Below are 27,836 nucleotides of genomic sequence, written 5' to 3' on the forward strand. Positions count from 1 at the left end.
TCAGGACCAGGGCTTCCAGTCTCCATCCAAATCAATCTTGGACAATATTCTTACTCTTTCTGGGCTGCAGTTTCCTCGTCTTCCATATAAAGGCGCTGGATTAGATGCTTCTTTCACTTTCTGGCTTACATTCCCAGATGCTAAACTCCTGTATTTTAAATGATTAATCACCTCCATCTGATAGTGACCCTGGATAAATTGCTTATTCTTTTTGTACTTTGATATTTTCATCTGTAACTGGAAAGAAATACTGGTGTTGGTTTTTTAAAAAAAGTATATGACTAAGACAGAGAGAATTCTGACCAAGAAAGCACAAAAGAGATGAGCCTTCTTGTTCTGTGGTTTGGTGCTCTGCAACTACTGAATTACAAAGCAAGTGGTCTGGTTCTTTTAGCTCCGCCTGCATGGCCTTGATGTGGGCACCATGACAGTTGGTACTGTGCCACCCAAGAGATTCAGAGGAGATTTTATAAAAACAAACACAAAACCTCTTCCGTAGGCAGTCTGGGTAGACTATGCTATTCTGGGTGGGGCAATACCTATTATCCTGGATAAATATTCCTGTAGGAATCTTAGATAGGAGCAGATGACAGAGATCCACACCCCAATCCCTAAAATACTGAGCTGTTGTCCTAGCAACCTGGTTAAGATTTCTTCCTTTTATCATTTGTCCGATGCCCTCTATTTTTCCTTCTCAAGATGTTCATGTAGTGGAGAAATCAGGCTGTATGGATGCAATGCCAAAAGAAAAAGATGAATGGAAGCCATTTTCACTGTATTCTTGAGAAAGAGATGAAATAAAAACGGAAAAAATGGAGGAAGGGAAGGCCCATGTAGGTTGACATTGACTTTTTCATTTCTTCCTTTAAATAAAAATATAACCAGAGCTAATATTCCCATATATTGCTAAAGGAAATTCATTTCCAGCAACGGAATAGCAGTAGAAACTCTCCAGAGGCAGTGCCCAAACTTATGTGCATGAGAATCTCCTAAAAAGCTTGATAAAAGTCGCAGCTTTCCCCAGAAATTCCATTTTAACAAGTGCCTAAAGATTTCTGAGGCTTGGGTCTGAGGAACACTTCTCTAAAACCACTTTTCTATGACAATGTTATCGTGGCAAATATTATATTGCATTGGTAATTTAAGTGACCTATAATTTCCATCTATGTGACCCTGGATGAATAGCGTCCCTTCTTTGTGACTTGGTTTTCTCCTCTGTAAACTAGAGAGAAATATTGGTGTTGGCAAAGAGCGTATGGCTTGGTGAGAGAATTGAAACTGTTTTAGTCTTTCTCCTTTATGAGCTCCTTAGCTACTTGGTGGCAAGAACTAGATCATACGCTGGTAAACAGCTGGCACTTTAGACTTGTTTGCCAAATGAATGAATGGACAAATTCTTGTATGAATGAATGAATAAAAATGATGGGATGGCAGAAGCCTTAAAGAACATTTTTTCCCCCTTGGCTAAAGCATGTCATCAAGATTTCCAAATTGTATTAAAGTTACTAGCCCACATACTTTACCAGATCACCTTCCTAGAGAATCAAGATAATGAACATTATCCTTTTACTTTCTTTGGAAAATCTGTTTTTGTTTTCCAGATCACAGGGTTGAACAATTCTTAGTCACAGTGACCTGATCATATATTAACAGACATCAAATTATTAGACTCCGGAGCTACGTAAAGTTCTTCTCAGTTCACACATTCCCAGGCAACCAATGACACATTTTTTTTTCTTGCTTTAAAATAGGTGATTTAAAAAGCAAGTGTGGTTTCACTGGTATATATACTCTTTCACTGGTATATCTCACTGTTTTAACTCTACCCTCTGATGCAACTATCACATTTTCCTTTTTTATAACAGTACTTTTAAAAGTATGTGTATGGAATACTACTTGGCAATAAAAAAGGAATTGACTGCTAATGCACACAGCTTGGATGGATCTCAAGGAAATAATGCTGAGTTTTAAAAGTCATTCTGAAAAAGTTACATATTGTATGATTTCATGTATTTAGCATTCTTAAAATGGCAAAATTATAGAGATGGAGAATATATTAGTGGTTGCCAGGTGTTAGGAAGATGGGAAGGGAGGGAGGTGGCTACGGCTATGTGAGAGGTAGCGTGAAGGATCTTTATAATAAAACTCTTCTGTATCTTGACTGTGGCAGAAGTTATATGAATCAACACAGATGATAAAATTGCATAGAAGAAAATATACATCCACATACATAAATGACTATATGTAAAACTGATGAAATCAGAATCAGATGTATTGATTATATCAATATCAATTTCCTGGTTGTGTTATTGTACTACATAGAAACATAAGATGTTACCACTGGAGGAAAATTGGGGAAGGATATGTAGGATCTCTCTGGATGACTTTTTACAACTGCATATGAATTATTTTGAATTATCTCAAAATAAAAGTATATATGTGTTATGTACGTGTCTATGTATATCTGTATGTATACACAAAATACACACATATAAAGTAAACCCCATTTACACAGTCGCCTTAAGAAAGCAGAACATCATTACACCATTGTTGGGTCTGCATCCTTCTCCCTGATGCCAGTTTCCCTTCCTCACCTCCAAGAGAAAACACTCTTCTGAATTTTGTGGTTTTCATTCTCTTGTTTAAAAATAAAAATAGTTTTAACACATATATGTACAGGAAAGATTTTACCAGTATAGTTTGAAATAATAAAAAGCTGGACATAATACAAATGTTCACCAAAAAGAAAATAACTAATAAGTTGCAGTCAATTCATACAAAGGAAAACTAGGCATGAATGAAATAAACTACAATTATATGAATCAACAAGGGCAAATCTCAAAAATATAATTTTGGGTAAGAAAACTAGTAGCAGAAATATATCCATATGATTCCATTTATATAAAATATAAAACCTGTGTGCAGCCAAAAATATTGTTTAGGATAAGCCATATTGCAATTTTACTTTAGAAACTGAATTATCAAAACCCTGCGGCTTTGGAGGAATGTGGGAGAATTGGATCAATTATCTTTAGGATCATGGAAGTGTCATATATATGGCTTTTAGAATTTTTCTCCTAGTGACCCTGGTTTTATTTTTAGAATTGGCTTCACATCACTAGAGAATGATTTGAAGTGGAAATGGTGTAATTTCTTCCATTTCTGAGAAGTCATTTCAAAGATAGTGCTGGTTGCCACTTGAAATTTTCTTTACTAGTTCCAGAGTGATAAAAAATCACCCAAAGTTCATCTCACTGGATGGCTTGAAGAGTACCTTGTTATTTTGGAGAGGAACTGAGAACCTAGGTAACACATCATGTGGACTATGTAAATGCTAAATATCAGTCACTATTATGCGAGCAAGGTCTAGCTAGTACAGATGCTGATATGCATTGGTACAATTTAAAGAAATCAGTTGGTTTGTCTTTTTCAATATCAACCTTTTTCTTTCCTCTGAGGATGTGCATTTATCGGGCTATGACTACCTTGAGGGTTAATGATATAACAGAAACACTATTGGGGAACTCATTACTATTCTAAAGACTTTACATGTATTGACTTACTTAATCCTCACAACAACCCTGTGGGGAACCTGAGGCATGAACGGTTAGAGAACTTGCTCAAGATCAACACAGCCGGCTAGGGGCAGAGCTAGGATTTAACCCCGGGCAGTCTGTGCTCACAACAATTATAGTCAACTATCTATACAAAGCTAAAGACATATTTGTGTGTTTAATGTGTAGACATTTTGGAAGAGATAATGGAAAAAGTCAGTCTAAATGGTGAACAATCTGAAACATATATTTAACACACATGACTTTATAATTATTCAGTTCATTAAGATCACTCTCTTTTAAAAATATTTTTAATTTTTGTGGGTACATAGTAGGTGTATATGTTTATGGGGTACATGAGATGTTTAGATACAGGCATGCAATGTTTGATAATCACATCATGGAAAATGGGGTATCTATCCCCTCAAGTGTTTACCCTTTGTATTATGAACAATCAAATTTTACTTCTAGTTACTTTAAAATGTACAAATAAATTGTTATTGACTATAGTCATCCTGTTGTGCAATCAAATAGTATGGCTTACTCATTCTTCCTATTTTTTGTACCCATTAACTATCCCCGCCTCCTCACATCCCTAGTACCCTCTCCAGCCTATAGTAATCATCTTTCTACTCTATATCTCCATGAGTTCCATTGTTTTGATTTTTAAATCCCACAAATAAGTGAGAACATGCAATGTTTGTCTTTCTGTGCCTGGCTTATTTCACTTAGAATAATGACCTCCAGTTCTATCTATGTTGTTGCAAATGACTGAATCTCATTTTTTTGTGGCTGAATAATGCTCTACTGTGCATAAGTACCAAATTTTCTTTATCCATTCATCTGTTGATCAACACTTAGGTTGCTTCCAATTTTTGGCTGTTGTAAACAGAGCTGCAATAAATATGGAAGTACAGGTATCTCTTCGATATACTGAGTTCCTTTCTTTTGGGTATATACCCAGCATTGGAATTGCTGGATCATATAGTAGCTCTATTTCTAGTTTTTTTGACGAGCCTCCAAACTGTTCTTCATAGTAGTTTGTACTAATTTACATAACCACAAACAGTGTACAAGGGTTCCCTTTTCTCCACATCCTCGACAACATTTGCGATTGACTGTCTTTTGGATATAAACCATTTTAACTGGGGTGAGATGATATCACATTGTAGTTTTGATTTGCATTTCTGTGACAATCAATGATATTCAGCACTTTTTCTTATGTCTGTTTGTCATTTGTATGTCTTCTTTTGAGAAATGTCCATTCAAATCTTTTGCCCATTTTCTGATTGATTAGAATTTTTTCCCTGTAGAGTTGTTTGAGATCCTTATATAGTCTGGTTGTTCGTCCCTGCCAGATGGATAATTTGCAAATATTTTCTCCCATTCTGTGGGTTGTCTCTTCAGTATTTTTATTGTATCCTTTGTTGTGCAGAAGCTTTTTAATTTAATATCATCCCACTTGTCCCTTTTTGCTTTGGTTGCCTGTGCTTGTGGGGTTTTGCTCAAGAATCTTTGCCCAGACCAATGTCCTGGAAATTTTCCCCAATATTTTCTTGTAGTAGTTTCATAGTTTGAGATATTAGATGTAAGTCTTTAGTGCATTTTGATTTTATTTTTGTATATCGTGATAGGTAGGGGTCTAGTTTTGTTCTTCTGCCTAAGGACATTCAGTTTTCCCAGAACCATTTATTGAAGAGACTGTCCTTTCCCCAGTTTATATTATTGGCACCTTTGTAAAAAATATGTTCACTGTAAGTGTGTGAATTTGTTTCTAGGTTCTCTATTCTGTTCCCTTGGTCTATGTATCTGTACCATGCTGTTTTGGTTATTATAGCTCTCTAGTATAATTCAAAGTCAGTTAATGTGATTCCTCCAGTTTTGTTCTTCTTGCTCAGAATAGCTTTTGCTATTCTGGGTCTTTTATGATTCCATATAAATTTTAGGATTGTTCTTTTCTAATTCTATGAAGAATGGCATTGGTATTTTGATAGGGATTTCACTGAATCTGTAGGTTGCTTTGGTAGTATGTACATTTTAACAATATTGATTTTTCCAATCCATGAACATAAATATTTTTCCATTTCTTAGTGTGCTCTTCCATGTCTTTCATCAGTGTTCTATAGTTTTCATTACACAAATCTTTCACTTCTTTGGTTAATTCCTAGGTAGTTAATTTTATTTGCAGTATGTAAGTGGTATTTGTATTTGTGAAGATGAAGCAGGAAGATTTGCTAACTAAAGCTGTTTTCTTACAATCTCACTAGATTTTAGGCTTCCCTAGGCAGAAAAAAAAATCATTATAAAATTGATCCTTAAAAAGTTCATGGGAAAAAATTTTTTTAATGAGCACCTATGACAAGAAGCAACAGTAGTCAGGAATCTCTGTTTTTAACAAGTACCTCTCCTCTGACCCTGCCCAATTAGTATGTTTAGTTATAGTTAAAAGCAATATATCAGTTAATTGTGCTTCCCAAAGAGAGATCCTTGAATGGCCAGAGCCAGAGTCATCTAAGGTGCTTGTTAAAAAAATACTTTCCTGGGCCTCCTGAGTCAGATTCTCTTAATAACTCTCACATGGGAGGATCACTCTTTTAGAACAAGCTCCATCTTCAGATGGGCAGATGTGGTGAGAAATAGTCCCCATCTATGAGCAGAGTAGGGACAGGGTGTACAGTACTAGTAGTACAGACATTTTCTTCATTCCAGATGAGATTGATTACCTTTTTATTGGCCTCACAAATTTTTTCACCTGTGAAATGCCAGTTATTTCCTTAGACCAGGTTCTATTAGCTTATTTGCAATTGGCAGATGTTATGTATTTTGTATTCACATCTGGTAAATATTTATTGAGCATGTACTATGGTGCCAGAGGCAGTTCCAGGCACTGGAAATACAACAGTAAAAAATGGCAAGTTTTCCACTGTCTTGAATGTCTATTCTATTGGTGTATGGGGAACAGACAATAAAGTACAAAATAAATGCTATAACGTTTGACTTTTATAAGTACTATAATGAAAATTACCTCAACATAATGAGAAAAAAAGTAACTAGTGCAAAGGGAATAGTTTGTTTGCTGAAACCAATCATAGCAGGTGCCTTTGGAGACAAACTTTGGTTGAACAAGCCTGCAACTAGATAAATAGATAGAGAGTAGATAGATAGATATAGATACAGATATTTCAAATGGCTTTGCCCAGGACTGTGCTACAAAATGAGAAATAATTAAAAACATGAAAAACCAAGGTGTCTACTTTCTGAGTTATTCAGATCGAGTTGAGACATGCTATGTTTGTGTATAAGTTTAAGGTGGTTTGAATGGCAGGATTGAACAGTGTGTACGAGAACTTTGGTTCAGAAAATAATAGTGTCGCTATGAACTAAAACAATCAGGTATAGTCTAAGTAACGATTTGACTAAAATCAGAGTTTTAATCAGGATTTTCCTCCATTAACAAGATGAAAATGCATATAAAGAATATTCTAGAAAGAGAAAAAAGACAACATGAGCAGAGAGACCATGAGCATGGAGTGCCATCGTGCAGCACTGCACACGGGGGAAAGGTGTGGGAAAAGGGAAACAGGATTGATTCATGCTCTGTTTACTTTTTGTTTGACTCCCCATCCTGTCTTTAGTTCTCTCTTTTTTCCTTAAGTTTTTTTTCTTTCTTCTTCTTTCCCTTTTTTTTTTTTTTTTTCAGAGGCAGAGTCTCACTCTGTCACCTAGGTTGGAGTACGGTGGTGTGATCATGGCTTACTGCAGCCTCAAACTCCTGGACTCAAGTGATCTTCCTCCCTCAGCCTTCCAAGTAACTGGAACTACAGGCTACTCCCAGCAACTGCTCATTGCTAATATTTAACGTTTTTTTTTGTTGTTGTTGTTGTAGAGATGGAGCCTCACAATGCTGCCCATGCTGGTCTCAAACTCCTAGCCTCAAGCAATCCTCTGCCTCAACCTCCCAAACTGCTGGGATTAAAGGTGTAAGCCACTGTGTATGGTCCTTTATTTCTTATCTTGCTTTTCTGCTTACTCAAGGCATCAAATGGGACATTAGTAATAAAATACACCTTTCTGAAGTGATGAAAAGAAAACAAATTTTCCTAAAGTGTGAAGGTAATTCTCTTTCATTTCATCTCACCTGTAGTGCAAACAGCCTAGGATTTGGGGATAGATTCTAACCTAGGCCTTTCTGCTTATGGGATGTGTGGCCTTCTGAGTGGTTTTTTTTTTTTTTTTTACCTCTTGGAATCTCACTTAATTCATCTGTAAATGGGGATTAATATTTTCCTTGGATCACTGGAAGGATTGAACACATTCATATTTTGACTATGTTCAAAATTTGCCACAAACACCAACTTTTCTACTTGTGAGATTCATTCATTTATAAATTTATTGCTGGAGGCCATTCTTCTCCTACAACCTCTCTGTTCAGTTTTGTTCTTCCAAGTTTTACTTATCTCTGTTTCTTTGGCAGAGAATCTGCTACATACATGATAGATGGCCATGTGATGCTTAATGGATAAATGAATGAATGGAGTAGGACCACCCCGAACTCTTGTTTCTATGGAGAAGATCTGAGAGAAGACTATGAGTTGCTGCACTTCTTCATGGGTCCCAGTTACCCATTAGTCTTTTTTTTTTTTCTAATTCACAAGATTACATTAGGCCTCTGATTACCATTCCTGCTATAATGTTGCGAAATGGCTTCCAGGATGTTGGCTAGGAGAAAATAATAGAACTTGGCTTTGAGTCCTATGAACAAAAAGCTCTGAACAGATTCTAACAGTGTTTTATGACATTATTTCTTCCATTGTATGCTGTTTTCTGTATCCTTGCTAATATGTATTGGTTAAAAGTGTCTCAAAAGAGTAGTGAGAAGAGAAAAATGAAATCATCCTAGAGTATGTCTCTTACAGAACAAGAGACAGAGCAGTGGGAGGGGAGTAAGATAATCAGTTATGAAATAAAGCAATTTGGACAAGGGACAGTAAGGGCGAATAAAAAAGAAAAAGAAAGAATATTACAGTAGTGGGGATAAAGGAGAAATTTGTGGAAAATGTTCCTTTGTCAGTTCTAAGACTCCCAGGCCCCTGAGGGAGATTCTGAATTCTTTTTGCCTGAATGTTAAGATGAGAAGACCTAGTTTTATTCCTGGCTGGAAGGCTAGATAGGATTCTTAGGGTTGTACAGCACTGTATGTTCAAATGATGCAACCACCAGCAGTGACATGGTCTCCTCTGAATCACCGCCTGCTAGGTACCTAAGCTGTGCTTGCTTGCCTCTAATGGTGTGGACTTTGCTATGCACAGCAGAGACCCATTTCATACTCATTCTTCCCTATACAGAGCTGCAATCTGTTTCTCTGTCATTTCTATTTGCCAGGATCCTATGCAAATGCCAATGCTTACTGTTGGGTGACCTTGGAAATGTGATATAATCAAAGTCAGTTTTCTCACCTCTAAGATTGGGATAATGGTATCTAGTTCATGAAATTTGGGTAAGAAATAAAACAGTCCATGTCAAACAATGAGCATCCCCAGGTCCTTATCTGTTTTTCCTTCTGTAGATTACCATTTTCTCACCAATCTGAAAGTCTTTTTGTTAATCTACCATCTTCCAAAATTCTTCTCAATTTTCAGATTTTATCAAAATTATTTGGTGACCATCCCCCCATACCTCCAATCTAATTTTGCATGACCTACACAGGGAACTCACAGAGTTTCATGAATGCCAAAGGATGTAGTTCACCTGATGTGCTGGTTCAGGTTCCCTGCTAATAAGTTAAAAGTCTAAGTGCTGCTTGTCCCTTGCCATCCAGGTCCACAAATCCACGGAAGCCCTAAGATCATTTGGATAAGTTACCAGTGATTTCAGGGAAGCATATAGAGTGAGATCTAGCTGCTCAATAGCCTAAGTTCATATTTTATCTGGTTATTTTATTTACATACTTTTAATCTTCTTTTGTTAGAAAAGCAATACACAATCACTGAAGAAAAATGAGAAAATAAATGTGAACAAAACATCCAACTTAAATAAAATACCCATATATAGCTGTTTTAGAACTATTGCTTATTTTCCTCCAGAATTTATTTCCATTTGATATACAAATAGAAAATAAGTTTTATAACTTGAGATTATGTTAAACAAACAGATGAATAAATCTTCTGTTTGACTCAACCACTTATTTTGAAAGTTTTTGAAGTTCGATGTCACCATTGTCTATTGTTGGGCAACTAGGATTACAATTTTTTGATTTTATACACAATATCCTAGTGAACATTCTTGTACCTATATCTCTCTGCACCTGGATGACTATTACCTTAGAGCAAATTTCTTTATGTGGGACTGGTGGGTCTAAATGTATATATGTATGTGGGGGGTTTTGTCTGTTAATTCATACTGACAAATTGACACCAAGAAAGGACACGCCTACACAGTTTACAAATGTGCTTACTTTCTCATATATTCTATGATAGTGTATTACTAAATAAAAATAACTTAAAACCATGCCTCACTCAATAAATGTTAGCTACTGTGCTTACTGTCATTATTATTCTATTACTGTTGTTTTCTTGATGTTGTCATTATTTTCCATTTCTTCCCAGTGAATATCCTGTGATTTAATTAAAATGGATTATTTGCTTTTTCTTGGAAGTATCCCACATGTCAAATCTCTGCATCTTGCTCATGGTGTTTGCTCTGATTAGACTGTCTGTCTCTTCCTCATCTGTCAATATTCTATCCATCCTTCAAAGTCTATGTTACATAAAGCTCCTTCATTAAGCTTTTTAAATTTTCCCCTGAAGCCATCAACTGCATGATCTATCTCTTCATCTTTTGAACCCCGAATCGCATTTGGGACATCCCTTTTTGAATTACAGGCATTTGTATTCTTGGTTTAGGATGTAACTATTAGAGTATAACTTGTTTCTTTGACTGAGAAATGTGTGCTTCATAGGTGCATTGCCTGTAGTGCCTAGTATCATGATAGGGACATAGTAGGTGTTAAACAAATGACAACCTGAAGGGGCCAGATGTTAATGAAGTGTGATAGTCTTAAGCATCTTTACAAAGAACCAGTTGTTTACTAAAAAGAAACGAATTCATAGGCAAATCATCACAACAGGAGTTTACTATTTCTTTTTGCGATATATACTGTTCTTAGATACTTTCAGCAAGGCACAGGCACACTTAATAATTGTACTTGAGGTGGCCTTTCTGGAAACTTATATCCCAGGAGACACATTTTTGCTTCATTGGCTTCCGCAGGGGTCACAAATCTGACCACTCTCCTACTTTTTGTTGGCCACAGGATGTTTGCATAGAATGATCAGAGATGATTTGTTACACAGAAGTCAACAAAAATTGCTGTTGATAACAGGGGAAATCCCTTGCATTAGCATAGATATATTGAGTCCATAAAGTGATTTCACAGATGTTATTGCACAATTTCCAAGGCCAACTGAAGAGGCTTAAAACTCTGTGGCTAGAAATTTTTAAAAAAAGATTAACAAAATTCTCCATTTCTTTTGGTATATCAGATACCACTGAGTATCGTGTTCTTAGTGGGTTCTCCGTAAATAAGGTGTCCACCCACCAGGACCTAGAAACCCAGAGTGGCATCTCAAAAAAAATATATATATATATACAATCGTTACATTGATTTAAACACTTACCCTGAACCCTAGGTTTGTACTCATTTCTCATTCTCCAGCTGAGACAAAAGCTTAAGAGTATGACTAAGGACTTGTCAGGCAACTTCAATATCTAATGACTTATAGTCATTCCTGATAGCCAGAGATGGGGATCATGACGAATCCAGCCTGAAGATACGCTTTTTCAGGTTAATCTCCCAGGCTAAAGTTGTTGTTGTAATAGTGGCTGACACACTGGGATTTCTGAAAAACCTGAAAGGAACTTAAAGGATTTATGGATAGAAGCTTGGATCTAGATGGCACCTAAACTCTAGTTCCAGTCCTATTATTTGATGATTTGCCATTTTCAGGCAGTCCCACCAGGATCTGTCTCAGCTTGAGAGATGATTGCCATAGGATCAATACTTAGTACTGCAGTGTTTCAGGCTGCATTCTCTAGAGTGGGGGTGGAAGGCAGCTCCGGGTGTTTACTTAGCCCCAGGGAAAAGAGGGAGATCAGGAGAAGAGGAGTGTGATTTGCAGAGCCAGGAAGCCTTACGGCCCCCGCAGTATTAGACAAAAGCTTTATCTCTCTTCATATGGAGATGTTTTCTCTGTGGATTAAATAATTTTGAGGGAATGAGTGAAATGCCCACTATACTATGCCTTCTGTTTCTCCACAACTCGGGTAGACCCACTTTAAGAAAATGTAATGAAAGGAAGCTTCAAGTATATTCATGATGTTTTATTTCTTATGCCAAAGGATAAGTATGCAGTTTTCTTTCCATTTTATTTCATACCTTTTGCTCTATTTTGAATGTTACATAACACAACAGTTTTTAAAGGAACAAAAGAGCAAAATATAGGGCTTTGCATATTTGGTTAATAAACAGTTAATTTGTGATGCTACAATATTTTTCCTTTACACAAAAATTACGTTTCTGGTGATATGGAACTAGCATGGGGTGGGTAAGGGAAGTAAAGATCGGGGAAAAGCCACGGTACCTGGGGTTCACATTCATGAAGGATCTGAAACTTGGTCATTTGAGATTATGTGGTACTAAGGTTATCTTATAGTCACAGACGTAGAGTTTCAAGATCAAAAAGGAGGCTCATTTATCAATTTTATGCTAGTGTCCCAGCACTGAACCACATAGCCTGAAGTACATTGTGAATTGTTAATGTAAAAATTATGCATATTCATATACACATCATTACTTAAAATTATACGTTGGCATTTCTTATATTTTTACATATGAAAATATTGGAGGAGTCTGTACTTTCTCTGACTGTAAAGGAGTCCTGTTGAGGAGCTGCTACAGCACAGAAACAGATGATAAACTCTGAGTTCAGAGAGGAAGGTTCCAGTCTCAGATTCACAGCAAATGGACCATCGAAGTCAGGGCTTAGAGCCTTCTTTTCTAAATAATCAAATGTGATCAAATGTGTGACTGTGATGAAGTGAGACTCCTTAAAGGCTGTAAGCATAGATTACATGTCTTATGAGACTGATGCACTGCTGGCTACACTAAGAGGGCAGCCTCTTGTATATTTTAATGTTGGTTAAAGTTTCATTGAGTCCTTCCTTTGTTCCTAAGCTCTTTACCTATATTTTCTCATTTAATGTTCCCAACATCCCATGTGATAGCCCCTATGATTATAACTATTTTACTGATGAGGACATTGAGGCTTAGGAGGGTTAAGTAACTTGTCCAGGTTCCACTATTATTAGTTTTGTGAGCAGGTATTTGAGCTAAGGACTGTCTAACCTCAAAGTCTATGTGTTTAAACCATATGTCATGCTACAGTCATTATGGGCAGTCAGAAAGCTCTCACTGATCAATTTTTTGACTGGCATAGAGATAGAGGGCTCCAGCCGGGCCCAAGTAGAGGCAGAGACTTCTACAACCCCCTAGGTATTTCAGCACTACCTGCTTTTATGAAAATCCATTCACATTAAAGTAGAAGTGAACGGTCATTTACTAATATGATTCTTACACTGTTTGCCAAAAATCTAGCCTTTTTGTAAATGTTTGGCCTGAAGTGCAAGAGGAGAAGAGAAGTTCTGGCTGTAGTACAATTTAGAAAACCATTTTATAATGTTTCTCTTAAGATTGTTCAAATATATTTCGATTTAGCAATAAACAAGAAGAGAGAAAAGGAAGACATTTCAATCATCTGACAAATATTGTTAAGAGAATGCATTGGGATATTTAATTCCTAACTAAATGTCATCTTTTAAATTTCAAATGTCCTTGGGTGGGATGACTAATGAAGTTGGTTTATGGGAAGGCAAGTTTAACAGAATGGTTACATATCCGGGCTGTAGAATTATACCACTCTGGGTATGAATTCTGCTATTTCATAAATGGTGATGATAGAGAAAGGAGATAAATAAAACAATTCAAGCTATCCAGTAATCCAAAGCATTTTCCCTAATCATGATTAGATATGTGCCATACATAGCTATCAAATTTTTCACAAATGTATGTAACAGAAGATCCAATTCAAACTCATTTGAAAAAAAAAAATTGGTTCAGCTTTAAGCATCATGAGCTAGCTTCAAGCTAAAAATTTATTTCATCAGGATCCAGCAACCTGCCTTTATCTCTTGACTGCCTTTTGTTCTTTGTTAGCTCCATTCTTAGATGATTGTCCTAATGGGGTGTCAGGATGGCTGCAAATGAGTTCAGTCTTAGATTCAGTTTTAAGTTCAGAATTGGAATACCTTATTTCTTAGTTTTTCAAGGTACAGTACTAGAGTTAACTTTGTTGAATCAGTTGTCTTGGTCTCTGTTATATCCCTATAACAATTAACGGAGTGAAGAGGATGGGGTGTTCCAGAAGCCAGTACTGTGCCCCATTTCTTGCAAAATCACATCATGCTAGTATGAGGAAAGTGATTTCCTAGAGACAGTTGGAGTACTTCTACTAAAGATGGGGTTGATAAATTGTAGGTAGGCAAAAACAACAGAATTCTATATGTACATATTTTTAAAAAGATCTATGCACTACTGGATACAAACAAGGTGCATTTCCTCACTGGGGGAATATGCATTCTTCCAAAAGGGAGGCTTGCCAGCCACCTGACAATGGGTTGCTGCTTTCCAGGCTGTTCTGAGCTCTGGTTTAGCTGCTGATTTGAAAAGTCCCCTCTTGCATAACAATTACACCTGGCACACCCACTTGGGAGCATGCGGGAGAATTTTCTTCATCCTTTCTTAAAGATGCAATTGTTTCTGACAGCCAGTGTCATCTGCAGTGACAGATGTCACTTCTGACTCTCATTCCCTGCAGACAACTGAGCTCAAGGAGACCGCTAGGCTCTGACAATAGGTTTAACTCTTACCTAGAAAAGCCAGGGCACTGAAATGTTTAGGTTCGTGGGATTCTCATGGTAATATAAATAGGAGGGTGAGGGTTCTTTGTGCAATAGCACACGACTCATGTACTTCCTGGTCACCACTTATCATGTGGTCTTCAAATTATTTGTTCAAATATTCTACAATGTAGACTCTAAGAGAAGCAGACATTGAGTCTTGTGCTTTGCTTTGCCCTTGGTGACTAGCACAGTGCTGGGCACATAGTAGAAGATAACTGTGTAGTAGAAGATAGAGAAATATTTGTTGAACGGCTTATTGAATGACTGAATATGGCAATTTTAAATGAAATTTAGCACTAATTTGGTTATCGTGTGTGTGTGTGTGTGTATCTGTGTGTAATAATATAACCAGGGCCTGTCATTTGTACCTGTTGTTCATATGGGAAATCGAGGCACAGAAGTTAGGGAATTTGTATCAATCCCAATAGGTAGTTAATACCATGACTGAAACATAGATGTTTTAGCTCTATTTGTGAAAACTCTTATTGAAATTTCAGCTCTCTTGAATATTTCTTTTTAATAGTATTTCCCTTCATGTACAGCCTAGTTCATTCAACATACATTCATCACATAATTACTGTTTTTCAGACATGTTTACATTCTCATTTTGATTTTGAACCTCACAACAAGGAAGATATTATCCCTACCTTCACCCTATATGAAAAGGTGGAGGCCCAGTGAGTGATGTGAATTGTATATAATCAGGAAAAGAAAGGTTAGCACCAAGAATCAAACTGAGTTCTTCTAATCCCAAGTCTGATGTTTGTCTCCACTGGGAAATGATGCCTTGTAGTCTATAGAGTGTGTGGGCATTGGGGGCTCCCTTTAAGTCTCAGAGGCTCTTCTGTCTAGTGAACTTAATGACTGACATGCTTATTTACTGAGCTTTGTTGATGTATGGTTATAAAACAGGAACAGTTTGGTCCAGTATTTTTCACAATTATGACTGCTGTTGGAACTCAGTCTAGACTTTGCTGTTGATTTCTCACTCATTTTTTTTCCAGAAATAAATTAATGAAATGGAATAGAAGGCTGAAAGATCACCATATGCACAATTATCTTTGGATCTTAAGATCTCTGAGTCACAATTTTTCAATGACTGAAAAATGGCAGAGACACAACCTTTTATTTTGATCAGCTCATCAAAAATAAGAACAAGAGGAAAATAAATTTTGAGTACATGGAGCATCAGATTTCTTTGTCTAAATACCTAACTTGGAATATTTTCTGCTGATGGCTCAATGCCTGGGGCTGTCTGACTTCTTAACTGAGGTTATTAGTAAAAGTAATATTTTTGAATTCTCAGCTCCACCACTATGGTATACATATTTTCTTAAATATGAATGCTTTAGAATTTTTAATCATAGATGATAGAAATAATGGTCACAGTGTTATGAACAAATAAATATAATGCTTTGATGACTCCATTTAGTATTTTTCTTCTAATGATCTCAAAAAAGATTTCCATAATCTATGTTATTTTTTCATGTACTTATTTCCCAGATGAGCAAGCTGGGGCATGGAAAGTTTGAGAAATGTTTCAAAAGAAGATATTTAATTAATTTATTTAATTTTTATGTTCAGTTCAGGGGGTACAAGTTCATGTTTGTTATATAGGTAATCTCATGTCATTGGAGTTTGTTTTACAGATTCTTTTGTCACCCAGCTATCAAGCCTAGTACCCATTAGTTCGTTTTCCTGATCCTCTCCCTCCTTTCACCTTCCACCCTCCAGTAGGCCCCACTGTGTGCTGTTACCACCCCCAATGTGTCCATGTGCTCTCATCATTTAGCTCCCACTTATGAGTGAGACCATGCTATATTTGCTTTTCTGTTTCTGCGTTAGTTTGCTAAGAACAAAAGCCTCCAGCTTCACCCATATTCCCACAAAAGACATGATCTTATTCTTTGGCATGGCTCCGCAATATTCCATGGCTATCTTTACCACATTTTCTTTATTCAGTCTACCATTGATGGGCATTTAGATTGATTTCGTGTCTTTGCTATTGTGAATAGTGTGGTCATGAACATATGTATACATCTGTATTTTTGATAGAATGATTTATATTCCTTTGGGTATACACCCAGTAATGGAATTGCTGAGTCAAATGGTATTTCTGTTTTTAGGTCTTTGAGAAATCACCACACTGTTTTCCAGAAGGGTTGAACTAATTTACACTCCCACTAACAGTGTATAAGCATTCCTCTTTGCCTGCAACCTCGCCTGCATCTCTTATTTTTCGACTTTTTAATAATAGCCATTTTGACTTGTGTGAGATAGTATCTCATTGTGGTTTTGATTTGCATTTCCCTAATGATCAGTGATGTGAGCTTTTTTTTTTTTCATATACTTATTGGCTGCATGTATGTCAAAAGAAGACATTTTAGATTCAAAGGCATGACTCTGAATTCTTTATCTTCTTCACTCTGCCAGGCTGCTGGCTTTGGCTATGCATTTTTGGATATGAGAAATAGAGTCTTAATTAAGACAATTCAAATAAAGTGAATAGCAAGCTGTCATAAGGATTTTTGTGAAGGTAATAAATGTGATAGGAAAGGTTACATGTAACCTCCATGGATAAGATGCTTTGTTTTGCTTCCATGATACAGAGGTTTTATTTTCACTCATCATCGTGAATGAAAATGTTAACATATATTTAAATGAATAATTATAAAAACAATAGTATGAATAAAAATAGCTACCATTTATTGAGTGCACACCATGTGCCAATCATGATGCCAAGACCCTTACATAGATCAGTTTATCCTCTTAATAGTCCAGTGAAGCTAGTATATTGATATCCCATTTTTACAGGTGAGAAAAACGGCAATTTTAGTAAATTAAATGTCCAGCTCAAGATTATAAAGCTAGTAGGTAAAGGAACTGAGATGGGATTATAGAACTACAGAGATAAAAGCCAGTGCCCTTAGCCACTACCAGAATCCAAAAACATGAGGTGCTGGAGACAAGCTAAATCTAGTGAGATGCTTAGTATTATCTCAGACCTTATTTCTTTTTCATTCTTTCTTTCTCTCTCGTGGACCACACACATGGTCTTCTATTGCTTTTACTAATTTTCTTCTCTTCTCGCACTCTTGACTTGCCTATTCCTTCCTTCTTCCCTGAATGTTTTCTATTCAGACTATGACGTCTTCTTCCTTATGGACTCTGCTTCTTCATAACTTGGGATTGCCATGACCTCTTGTATCTTAATTCTATCTCAGAGGATTAAATCTATCTTATACTCTCATATTTTAAAAAAATCTATTTAATACTTTAAGCTTCAGTTCCTGTTGCCAATCACCTCATTTCTTATGAGTTTTAAAATTCAAGTTTTCAAGAGCAAGAATCCAGTTCGTCCAGTTCCTTTTCGGGGGCCAGCCTGTGTTACTGGGAAGCCTACATATGCATTGACTGCCTCTACATCCAGTGCCTAACCCTGGTCCACTCCACTGGGATTTGGGTAGGATTAGAGCTGGTTCAACACCTCTCTGGAGTTTGGGTTTTGTCTATAATTTTTAAAATTAATTTCCCATAACATTTACATGACTGTAACATCATCCTTATCCACTGGGACTTTTTTAATTTTTATTTTTATTTCAATAGTTTTTAGGGAACAGGTGGTCTTTGGTTACATGGATAAATTCTTTAGTGGTTGTTTCGGAGATTTTAGTGCACCCATCACCCTAGCAGTGTACACTGTATCCAATATGTAGTGTTTCTGTTGTTTTGTTTTGTTTTGTTTTGTTTTTCTGGCAGAGCTAGCTGAGCTTTTATTCTGGGGGAAAAAAAGAACAATTGAATTATTTTGTACCTGGAGGCATGGGCAGGGGGGATGCCCCAGGTAGTAAACTCCCCTGAGGGTGGGCTGAGGGCTAGGGCTGAGCCTCAGGTGGGTCTTCTTTTCCCTATGCTTCCCTGCACAGCAGCCTCCCTCATAGGCTCTGGGGCAGCCGCAGGAGGGGCAGGCTGAGAGGGGCTGCCGCAGCTGTTCACTTGGGCCAGACTCCAGCTTCCCATTGCGGGCCTCAATCATCTTCACAACTACGGCCCTGGCGGAGCTGGTGCGGCTTAAGAAGCGGGAGCCCGCGCCAGAGCCAAAGCTGGAGCGCAGGCCATAGCTGAGGCCGAGCTTGTGAGGCCCCCATAGGCCGAGCTCGGCACACCTCCATAGCCACTCTGTCTTCCTATGGATACTCCTGTTCTCATCCCAGACTCCAGCCGGCTCTCCTCGCCCTCCAGCAGCTTCCTGTAGGTGGCGATCTCTATGTCCAGGGCCAGCTTGACCTTCATCAGCTCCTGGTACTCAGGCAGCTGCCGCGCCATGTCCTGCTTGGTCCGCTGAGGGGCGGCCTCCAGCTCGGACAGCTTGGAGTTGGCATCCTTAACCGCCAACTCCCCTCGCAGCTCGGCATCTGCGATGGCGGACTCCAGGGAAGCCCTCTGGTCTTTGAGGCCCTCAATATCAGCCTGGAGCTAGTTGATGTTCCAGTACATCTAGGAGATCTTACTCTTTGTGCGCCGCAGGTCATCCCGTGCTTTGCAGCCAGTGTCTGCAGCTCCTCATACTTGATCTGGTACATGCTCTCGGTCTCAGCCTGGCTGCAGTTGGTGATCTCCTCCTACTGCGCCTTGACCTCAGCCATGATGCTGTCCATGTCCAGGGAGCGGCTGTTGTCCATGGACAGAATCACAGACGTGTCCAAGATCTGGGACTGTAGCTCTCAGATCTCCTCTTCATACAGCTGCCTGAGGAAGTTGATCTCCTCAGTCAGCCCTTCCAGGTGAGACTCAGTTGTACCTTGCTCATGTAAGCTTCATCTGCATTCTTCTTGATGAGGACAAATTCATTATCCATCTCTGTACGCTTATTGATCTCATCCTCATACTTGCTCTTGAAGTCCTCCACCAGCCGCTGCATGTTGCCATGCTCCGCCTCCAGCTTCTGCTTCTCCTGGACCAGTCTCCAGTTGCCACCTAAGGTTGTTGATGTAGCTCTCAAACATGTTGTCCCTGTTGCTCTGAGTCGTCTTCTGCTGCTGCAGGAGGCTCCACTTGGTCTCCAGCATCTTGTTCTGTTGCTCCAGGAACCTAACCTTGTCGATGAAGGAGGAAAACTTAAGGGTCTTGATCTGCTCCTCCTGGGTGCACACGGCCTGGATGTTGGGGTTCACCTCCAGGTTAAGGGGGTTCAGCAGGCTTTGGTTGACTGGGATGGTGGTGATGTCTCCCATACCGCTGGTCCCGCCATAGCCTCCACCCAGGTCACCCTGCCCACTTCGGAGAAGCTCGAGGAACTGAGCGGGCTGAACTAGGTGGAGATTCCAGAAGGAGTGGAGAAGCTGCTTCTTGGTCCAATATGTAGTCTTTTATCCCTCACCTACCTCCCACCCTTCCCCCTTATGTCCTCAAAGTCCATTATAACATTCTTATGCCTTTGCATCCTTATAGCTTACCTCCCACGTAGAACATATGGTATTTAGTTTTTTATTCCTGAGTTACTTCACTTAGAATAATGGCCTCCAGCACCATCCAAGTTGCTGCAAAAGACATTATTCCATTTCTTTTCATGGCTGAGTAGTATTCCATGGTTGTATATACACAACATTTTCTTTATGCACTTGGTTGATGGGAACTTAGATTGGTTCCACATTTTTGCAATTGCAAATTGTGCCATTATAAACATTGTGTGCATGTGTCTTTTTCATATAATGACTTTTCCTTTGGGTAGACATCCAGTAGTGGGATTGCTGGATTGAATGGTAGTTCTACTTTTAGTTCTTTAAGGAATCTCCATACTGTTTTCCATAGAGCATTTTTTCATATGTTTTTTGGTTGTTTATATATCTTATTTTCAAAATTGTCTATTCATTCCTTTGCCCACTTTTTTGATAGAATTATTTGTTTTTTTCTCTCTGAATTGTTTGAGTTACCTGCAGACTCTGGATATTAGTTCTTTTTCAGATGCGTAGTTTGGGAATATTTTCTCCCACTCTGGGGTTCTCTGTTTACTCTGCTGATTATTTCTTTCGCTGTGCAGAAGCTTTTTAGTTTAATTACATCCCCTCTATTTATTTTTGTTTTTGTTGCATTTGCTTTTGCATGCTTAATCATGAATTCTTTGCCTGAGTCAATACCTAAAAGAGTTTTTCCAATGTTATCTTCTAGAATTTTTATGGTTTCAGGTCTTAGATTTAAGTCTTTTATCCATCTTGAGTTGATTTTTGTATAAAGGGAGAGATAGGGACCCAATTTCATTCTTCTACATGTGGCTTGTTTAGCTGGGACTTTTAAAACTGTATATAATATACATTTTATGTAAAAAATAATATGTAACATATAGTTTAATGTTTTATATATATAATATTTATATAGAGAGAGTTTGAAAATAAAAGGAAATGTCTATGCTTGATTCAGCAATGCTACCAAGTAACAGGGTCTTTCTTTTTCCCTCTAGCCTTATCTTCCCTTTCTGTTAGTATCACTCTCAAGTAAAATTCTTCTACATACAGCTCATGGAAACTGAGACCTTATATTTCTACATGTCCGGGTTTAGCAAAAAGAGGAACTATACCTCTATTTTACAACAAAATACACAAGTCCTAGTAATAAAACCCAGATTGTGTCTTAAAGGCTCATATTAGCTATGGACCCATTCTTGATCCAACCATAGTAGTTGGGTGAGTAAGGAGGCAATGAAATGCTCACATAAGCCAAATAAATAACTTGTCCCCCATAGAAGCTGGAGTTGAGATGAAACCAATACTACATAAACATTTTGGACTCTAAGTAGGGTAAGGGAGATTTTTCAGAGGAAAACTGGGGGCTCCCTCTGAAGAGCAAATGAGTCATGAGCCTACAGATTTTTCCATCACAGCTCGGACCTGCTATGCTGGGTTTTGAGCCTGGAAAGGGAGTAAAGACTCATGCTTTCTATTCTAGGTCACCAGTAGCCTTTTCATTAATAAAATTAGTAGAGAGAAAGGAAATTAAACTTTTCATAGGTAAACCTTGGTTTCAGACCTACAGTAAGATTTCCATTTCAGAACTTAGCAGTGTGACCGCTCCTCAGCTGAAATGAACAGGTATGCTAGGTCAGACAGCTTCAGGAAAGCCCAGTTTCCTCATCTCTCCAAAAGATGATTGGATGGGTTCTGCTCCCCATTACAGGAAGAAACAAGGTCTTTAAAGAAAATACAGATGGAAAAACAGGAGGCTGAGGTGTGATAGGAGGCAGATCATCTGGGAAAAATGAGTTTTTTAAAGTTTTGGTCATACTTCTGATTAGTTATGTGACCTCAGGCAAATTACTTAATAACTTTGGGCATCTTCATTTGAAAGATGATGAAATTGAATTTGTTTTTTTTATTGTTTCTATTACTTTGCTGAAATTCCCCATCTGTTCACACATCTTGTCCACCATTTATTCTAGATTTTTAACCTACATTTTATCATTCTTTAAGTTATCTATGTTATACTGCTAACATTTGGCTTATCTCTGAGTATGTCTCTATTGATTCTTATATTGACCATGGGTCACATGTTCTTCCTTCTTCAGTGTCTCTGTCTCTCTCTCTCTTTTTTTTTCTGTGTGTTACATACTACATGCAAAAGAGCAAGAGAGACATAAATAAGCAATATTTGCCTCCAGAAAATGACATGTTCCTTATTCTGTGAGGCTAATGGTGTTGGGAGCTAAGTCAATCTAATCTAGTTTTAGCTTTGATGAAGCATTAGTTTGATTCAGTTCACCTGAACAATTTCAACTTCACAAGGACTTGAGATGTGAGTACTGGTGAGACTTCTGGGGTCTCTTTTTGTCTCAGAGCCTCTCCTAGCATTTTGAATTTGGGTGCTGTTTAGAAATTTATTTATTTCCTACAATATTTACATGTCTTAAAAACATCATCCTTATCAGCTGGGACTTTTTAAGTTGTATATGATAATACATATGTTATGTAAAATATAATATGCAATATGTAGTTTAGTGTTTTACATATATACGTAATAGAGAGAGAGAGAGAGTTGAAAAATAAAAGGAAATGTTTATGCTTGATTAAAGCATAAACTTTGTGGAATTTCTTTTAGTCCTCCTGCCCAACATTCAGCCTGTGGAGCACCATTGAAAGTTGGAGAACCAACTTGTTGAAAACTTGAGATCACCTGGATAACTTTCTCTTAGCTCTCCTGCACTGCTCCTATTCATCAGAATAACACCCTCAAGCACCCAGAAAAAGCCTCTTGGAAAGAACTGGAGAATGGATGCAAAGTTTCTCTGTGTTTGAGCTTTCTTAGGATTATAATCTTTCATGCTGCTTGCATACAGTCATTAAAAATTCATTGAAAGTTAGGCTAGTTTATCTTCATTAGCATTTTACTAGATTTTTCTTCCTCCCCCAATTCTGCCAGGGTTAAAGTACTTGTTTTCCTCTCTTAGGAAGGTCTTACCACTTTCTGGAATTTAGCTTTTTGGGTTTCCTTACCCCCTCAGCCTTCTGTAGCTTATCCAGTGTACCCTTATTAGGGATACATTGGAAATGATGGTCTTCTAGGCCTTAATCCTAGGTCATTTTGAATGATACCTTCTAAATCTAAAGTCATTGGCAATCTGAATAAACTGTTAGAGACAATGTGGATATTACATATTTGTGTAATCAGAAACTGCCTCATAACTTCTCTTTTTGGCTTTTTGATAGTTGAATAAAAGACTCAGCAACACAGCAACTAATAGGAAACAGGGGATGATGTAAGGTGATACACCAACACTTGCTTAAGGCAATCCTAGTCAGGACCCAGCATGGCTAGAGCACATAGTGGTTTTGTTCTTGTTGGGTTTTGGCTGCTTTATTTTTGTTATAATTTTGTTTTCTAAGTATTATTTTGTTTGAGGACAATAAAATGTCTTCTTTATATGACAGGTATTAAGGTGGTTACTTTTGCTTTTAGCAAACGCATAGGAGGAAAATCTAAGCTACATTCTATGAAAAAGGGGTAATTTTGGCCAAATATCAAGCAGTTAGGTCATGAGTGGAGTTAGCATCGCTGATGGGTCTCTACACTAGGGATCGAGTTATTTTGGATCTGCTGCTCCATTGTTGCACAGGGAAAAGAGAAAAAAAAACACTTTATACCCCAGAAAGGTGGAGGACAGCGCTTTGACGGGTATCTCAACCTTGAGGCACTGACTCTCTTGCTGACTCAAGAATTCATATCCCTGAGGATCCCTGAGGATTCTAGGTCTAACTTAAGCTCCCAATATTCCTGTTCTATTAATTAAATCATCCACTTCACACAGGCATAAGGAGATTCTACTTAATTTTGAAAAGTCTAACCTTTCTAGCACTTTCTCACATTTCTTAATGTTGGCCTTTTATAGGATGGATAGTTCAGTCCCCAGAAAGTCTATTAAATCATCTACAAGGGCAAATGAATGACATTATGTGCAAGGTGAGTTTGCAGAAGAATTGATTATTTTCTCAGCTGATATCAGTGGAAATCTACTGAGTCTCTACTGTGTTCATGAAAAACAGATCATGTTTGACAAATGTGGCTGGATATTTTTATACATTTCCTCTATTGCCTGATAAGTGGGAGTGAGGGAGGTGGAATTTATCTGAATATTTGTAAAGTGCATGACACTGAGCACATAGGTGGAATGATTTATGAAACTAGTAATGCTTCCTTTCTTGCGAGAGTAGAAGTCATCTAGATCAGTGCTTAGAAATATAGGCTTTGGAGTCACTTACCTGGGTTTAAGTCCTGATTGCACCATTTGTTTGGGCTAATTTCTATGTCTTAATTTTCTCATGGTAATAGAGATATCTATTATTTATCTCTTGTTGTTCTTTTGAATATGTGCAATGGTATTTGTATAGAATTTTGCACAGTGCCTGGCACACAGTTGGTTCTTACTAAGTGGTAATGACTGTAATAGGAGGAAATTAGAAGGCTTCAAGAAAACTCAATAGTTAGTATAGTAATAACTATCATGGACTTTCCTCAGTTGTATACTCATTTTATTCTAGCCTGGAGGTGTGATTGGATATTTTCTGCCAGTACAATTGACTAGCAGAGAATTAGTTGCTCAAAATATGTTCAACTTTCTAATGCATGATAAGATTTAGCCTGAGTATCCGGTTTGATATTCTATTTAGGTCCTGCACAGTTCAATATTAAATGGAGTTTCTACCCTAGCGTGAAAGGAGGAAGAGAGAAAATTGGCTCCAAGAGGAATTCGGCTCCAAAATTCCCCGAATGTTAGAGTGAGACCATCTGGAATTCAAAATGTTACTGTAGGTAACTGACAGTTGAATATCGGAAGACATAGGAAATAGAAGGCTAAGGTGAACATTATTTCTATTCCTATACTCAGGTAAGAATGTTATCGGGGTCATGAGTTACAGATCCTGCATAATAATGCCAAACAGAGAACAAAAGAACAGTTATTAATATTATATCTGATTATTTAGCTATTTCCTTACCCACTTCCCATTACCAAGAAGAGAGGCAAGAGGCAGAGTGTATAGTGGTTAAGATAAGCCAAGAGGCTGGAATCAGGGAGTCTGGATTTGAATCTTTGTATTGCCTCTTTGTAGATCCTCGGCCTCAGTTTCCGCAAATGAAACACTGTAGTAACAATGCTTACATTACTGGGTTCTTGTGAGTTAAAAGAAGATAAGGTATGTAAAATATGATGCTCAATATAGCTTAACTTTTCTTTTTAATTCAGAAGAAAAGTTCAGTCTTATATATTCCCCCTCTTAAGGCTGACGGTGCATGAAGAATTGGATGTCAGGTGAGGTGATTCTGGGCCATAAACCACATTTTCAACTATACACTCACAGTGGTTATTATCTGGGGTCTGCATAGAAGAATAGAAAAGGTGATGAGGTGGTATTTCTTACTTTATTTTCTGAATTCAGGCTAAGTATCTAGCTGTGTGTAAGAGCTTTGAAATCTGCAAGGTATCATTGGTGTCAGTGCCAAGAATAAAACTGTGCCAAACCACCAATGACTGCCGTGGCTTAGCCAAGCATTGATCAGTCAAGGCTCAAGGCTTTGAGATATGTGCTAGGAGCTGTTCTGGGGAAAAAGAATCACTGGCTATAGAGTCAGCAAGCCAGCAATAATGTGCTCATCCTTTCATCAGGGGAGTCAGAAGTGCTTATAGGTATCAAGGGGCTTGCTTGCAGCAAATACTCACACTCAAGACATCTCCCTTTATGAGCCCTTTTGTGGTCCCCCACCATTTCTGTCCAACTGTAGAGTAAAATTTCTTATTTCAACAGAGAAAGTTTTCAATTACTGGCTGCTATCCTAATTATATAAAAAGTTAGATGCCCAGAACAACAGAGTGGAATCTTAACACACTGTCTAATTTATCTTTGTGGTTCCCTGGGCTTAGCACAAAGCTTAACATACTGATTCTTTTAAAAAAGTTTGTTGACCATCTCATTTATACTGTCACATCTATTCATGTACAGAGACATCCAACCTAATTTATCATGCCCGTTATGTAGATAAGAATATTGATCTTCAAAGAGGGGAAGGAACTTGCTCAGAATCACATCCCTACTCAGTAGTTGAGCAACACTAGAGTTCTTTGATTGCAAGCAACAGCAATCCATTGCAGTAACTTAAGCAATAGGCAGATAAATTGACAGACAAGTAAGAAGATACTAGTCAACTTGTGGAATTGAAGGGAGAGCTGAAGGTTTAGGTTTTGGAAAAGACATGGATAAGCATCCTGAGGGGTCCTGATGGCAGGAACTCACAAGTAGTCTCTCCATGATTCTGCCATCAGGTCTTCCATCCTCAACCACCTCATGTATGTGACTCCCAAGATTCAACATTCTGGAGGGAGATTCTGATTGCCATCAAGTCAAATCTTCAGTCCTCCACCTAAGCTGTGGTCAGGGACTCTGGACTCCGTGATTGACATCCCTCTGGAACACATAGGGTCAGAGTCAGGGTCAAATTCTCAAAGGATGCTGAGAAACCAGAAAGACAAACAAAAACATGTATGAAAAGAGTATACACTGCCTGTTTAAAACAGGACAAACTCTTTCCCAAGGGCAAAAATTTAACTTTAAAACATATGCAATTTAACTTTCTAAAAAGTTTAGAAATAGGCACCCGCTTGATATAAATGATTCCTTTAATGAATGTAGCTTCAGACTGATCAAGGCCCTTGGGGCTACCTCCAGCTTTTCTTCCTGATGCATGGCCCTGTTTCTGTGTTGGAAGTAAGGAAACTTGCTGTTCCAGAGCTTAACCTATATCTAGAGAATGATTCAGACATAATGAAGAAAGCACCTGGTGTATAATATCTTAGCCCTTGCTGTGCATTTCAATGCCTTAAAAAATCCTATTTGCAGGATTGTTAAAAATTGTATTACTCATATCTTGGACAAAACCAGGGTTATTCTGAAGTAAATCTTTGACCCAGGGAGAAAGCACATTAGCCCGAGGATGAAGCGGACTGGGTTTGGGTCTGTCATTTGCTAGTTTGGACAAGGCTGCTTTACCTTCCATGACTTTAATTTGTTAATATATATTATTAATGAAGATGTTGAACTACACACTTTTTATTGAAATAGTATGACAAGTGAATGTGAAGATAAACAAATGCCTTAAAACTTAATAAAACTAAATTTCACTTTACGGATGGGCCTGACTTTCATCCTTTTAAACACAATTTTGAGACATATGCAAACAGACAAGATAGACACCAATCAAACTTCAAAAAAATTATTTAAATTGCGTATCTATCCTGGCTCCCAGACAATGCAAATCATCATTGATATATTATGGCCAGTACCTCTGCCCTCTGTTGAACTGGGTGTTCTGAACGCCTGAGCACTCTCAAAAGCCCCCTCTCCTCACTACTACTTCCCCAAGTTATGAGTAACTTGGATAAACTGGTGGGCACAGAGGGTTAACGGCCCACCCACCCTCTTTTTAATGACTTTCTCAGAAACAGAAATGTGAGGCAATGATGGTATTCAATCATAACTCTTGGATCTCATTTGAGGCACTTGGGCAAGTTCCTCTCTGAATATAAACATTAAACAGCAAATAAGCATAAACAAAGAGAACATTATTAGAGAGATTCTGCAAATATCTTATACATTCTTTCTTTTTATATGTATAATTAAACTTCTTTGGTGGTGCCTATAGAGTTTAATACTCATATTTTATTTCCACCACTGCAAGGAGATAGGAAGTAACATTGGATATCAGCAGGTCTTCTTGAATAACCCAGAC

At 37.8% G+C, this 27,836-nt stretch overlaps 1 pseudogene; it reads right to left on the reverse strand.

Annotated features, from left to right (window-relative positions):
* Positions 1–27,104, reverse strand: LOC126948989 (keratin, type II cytoskeletal 8-like; annotated as a pseudogene).
* Between the last annotated feature and the right edge of the window lie 732 nt (positions 27,105–27,836).

Source organism: Macaca thibetana, chromosome 2 (assembly GCF_024542745.1).
Source record: "Macaca thibetana thibetana isolate TM-01 chromosome 2, ASM2454274v1, whole genome shotgun sequence".
In the NCBI taxonomy this organism is placed as follows: Eukaryota; Metazoa; Chordata; class Mammalia; order Primates; family Cercopithecidae; genus Macaca; species Macaca thibetana.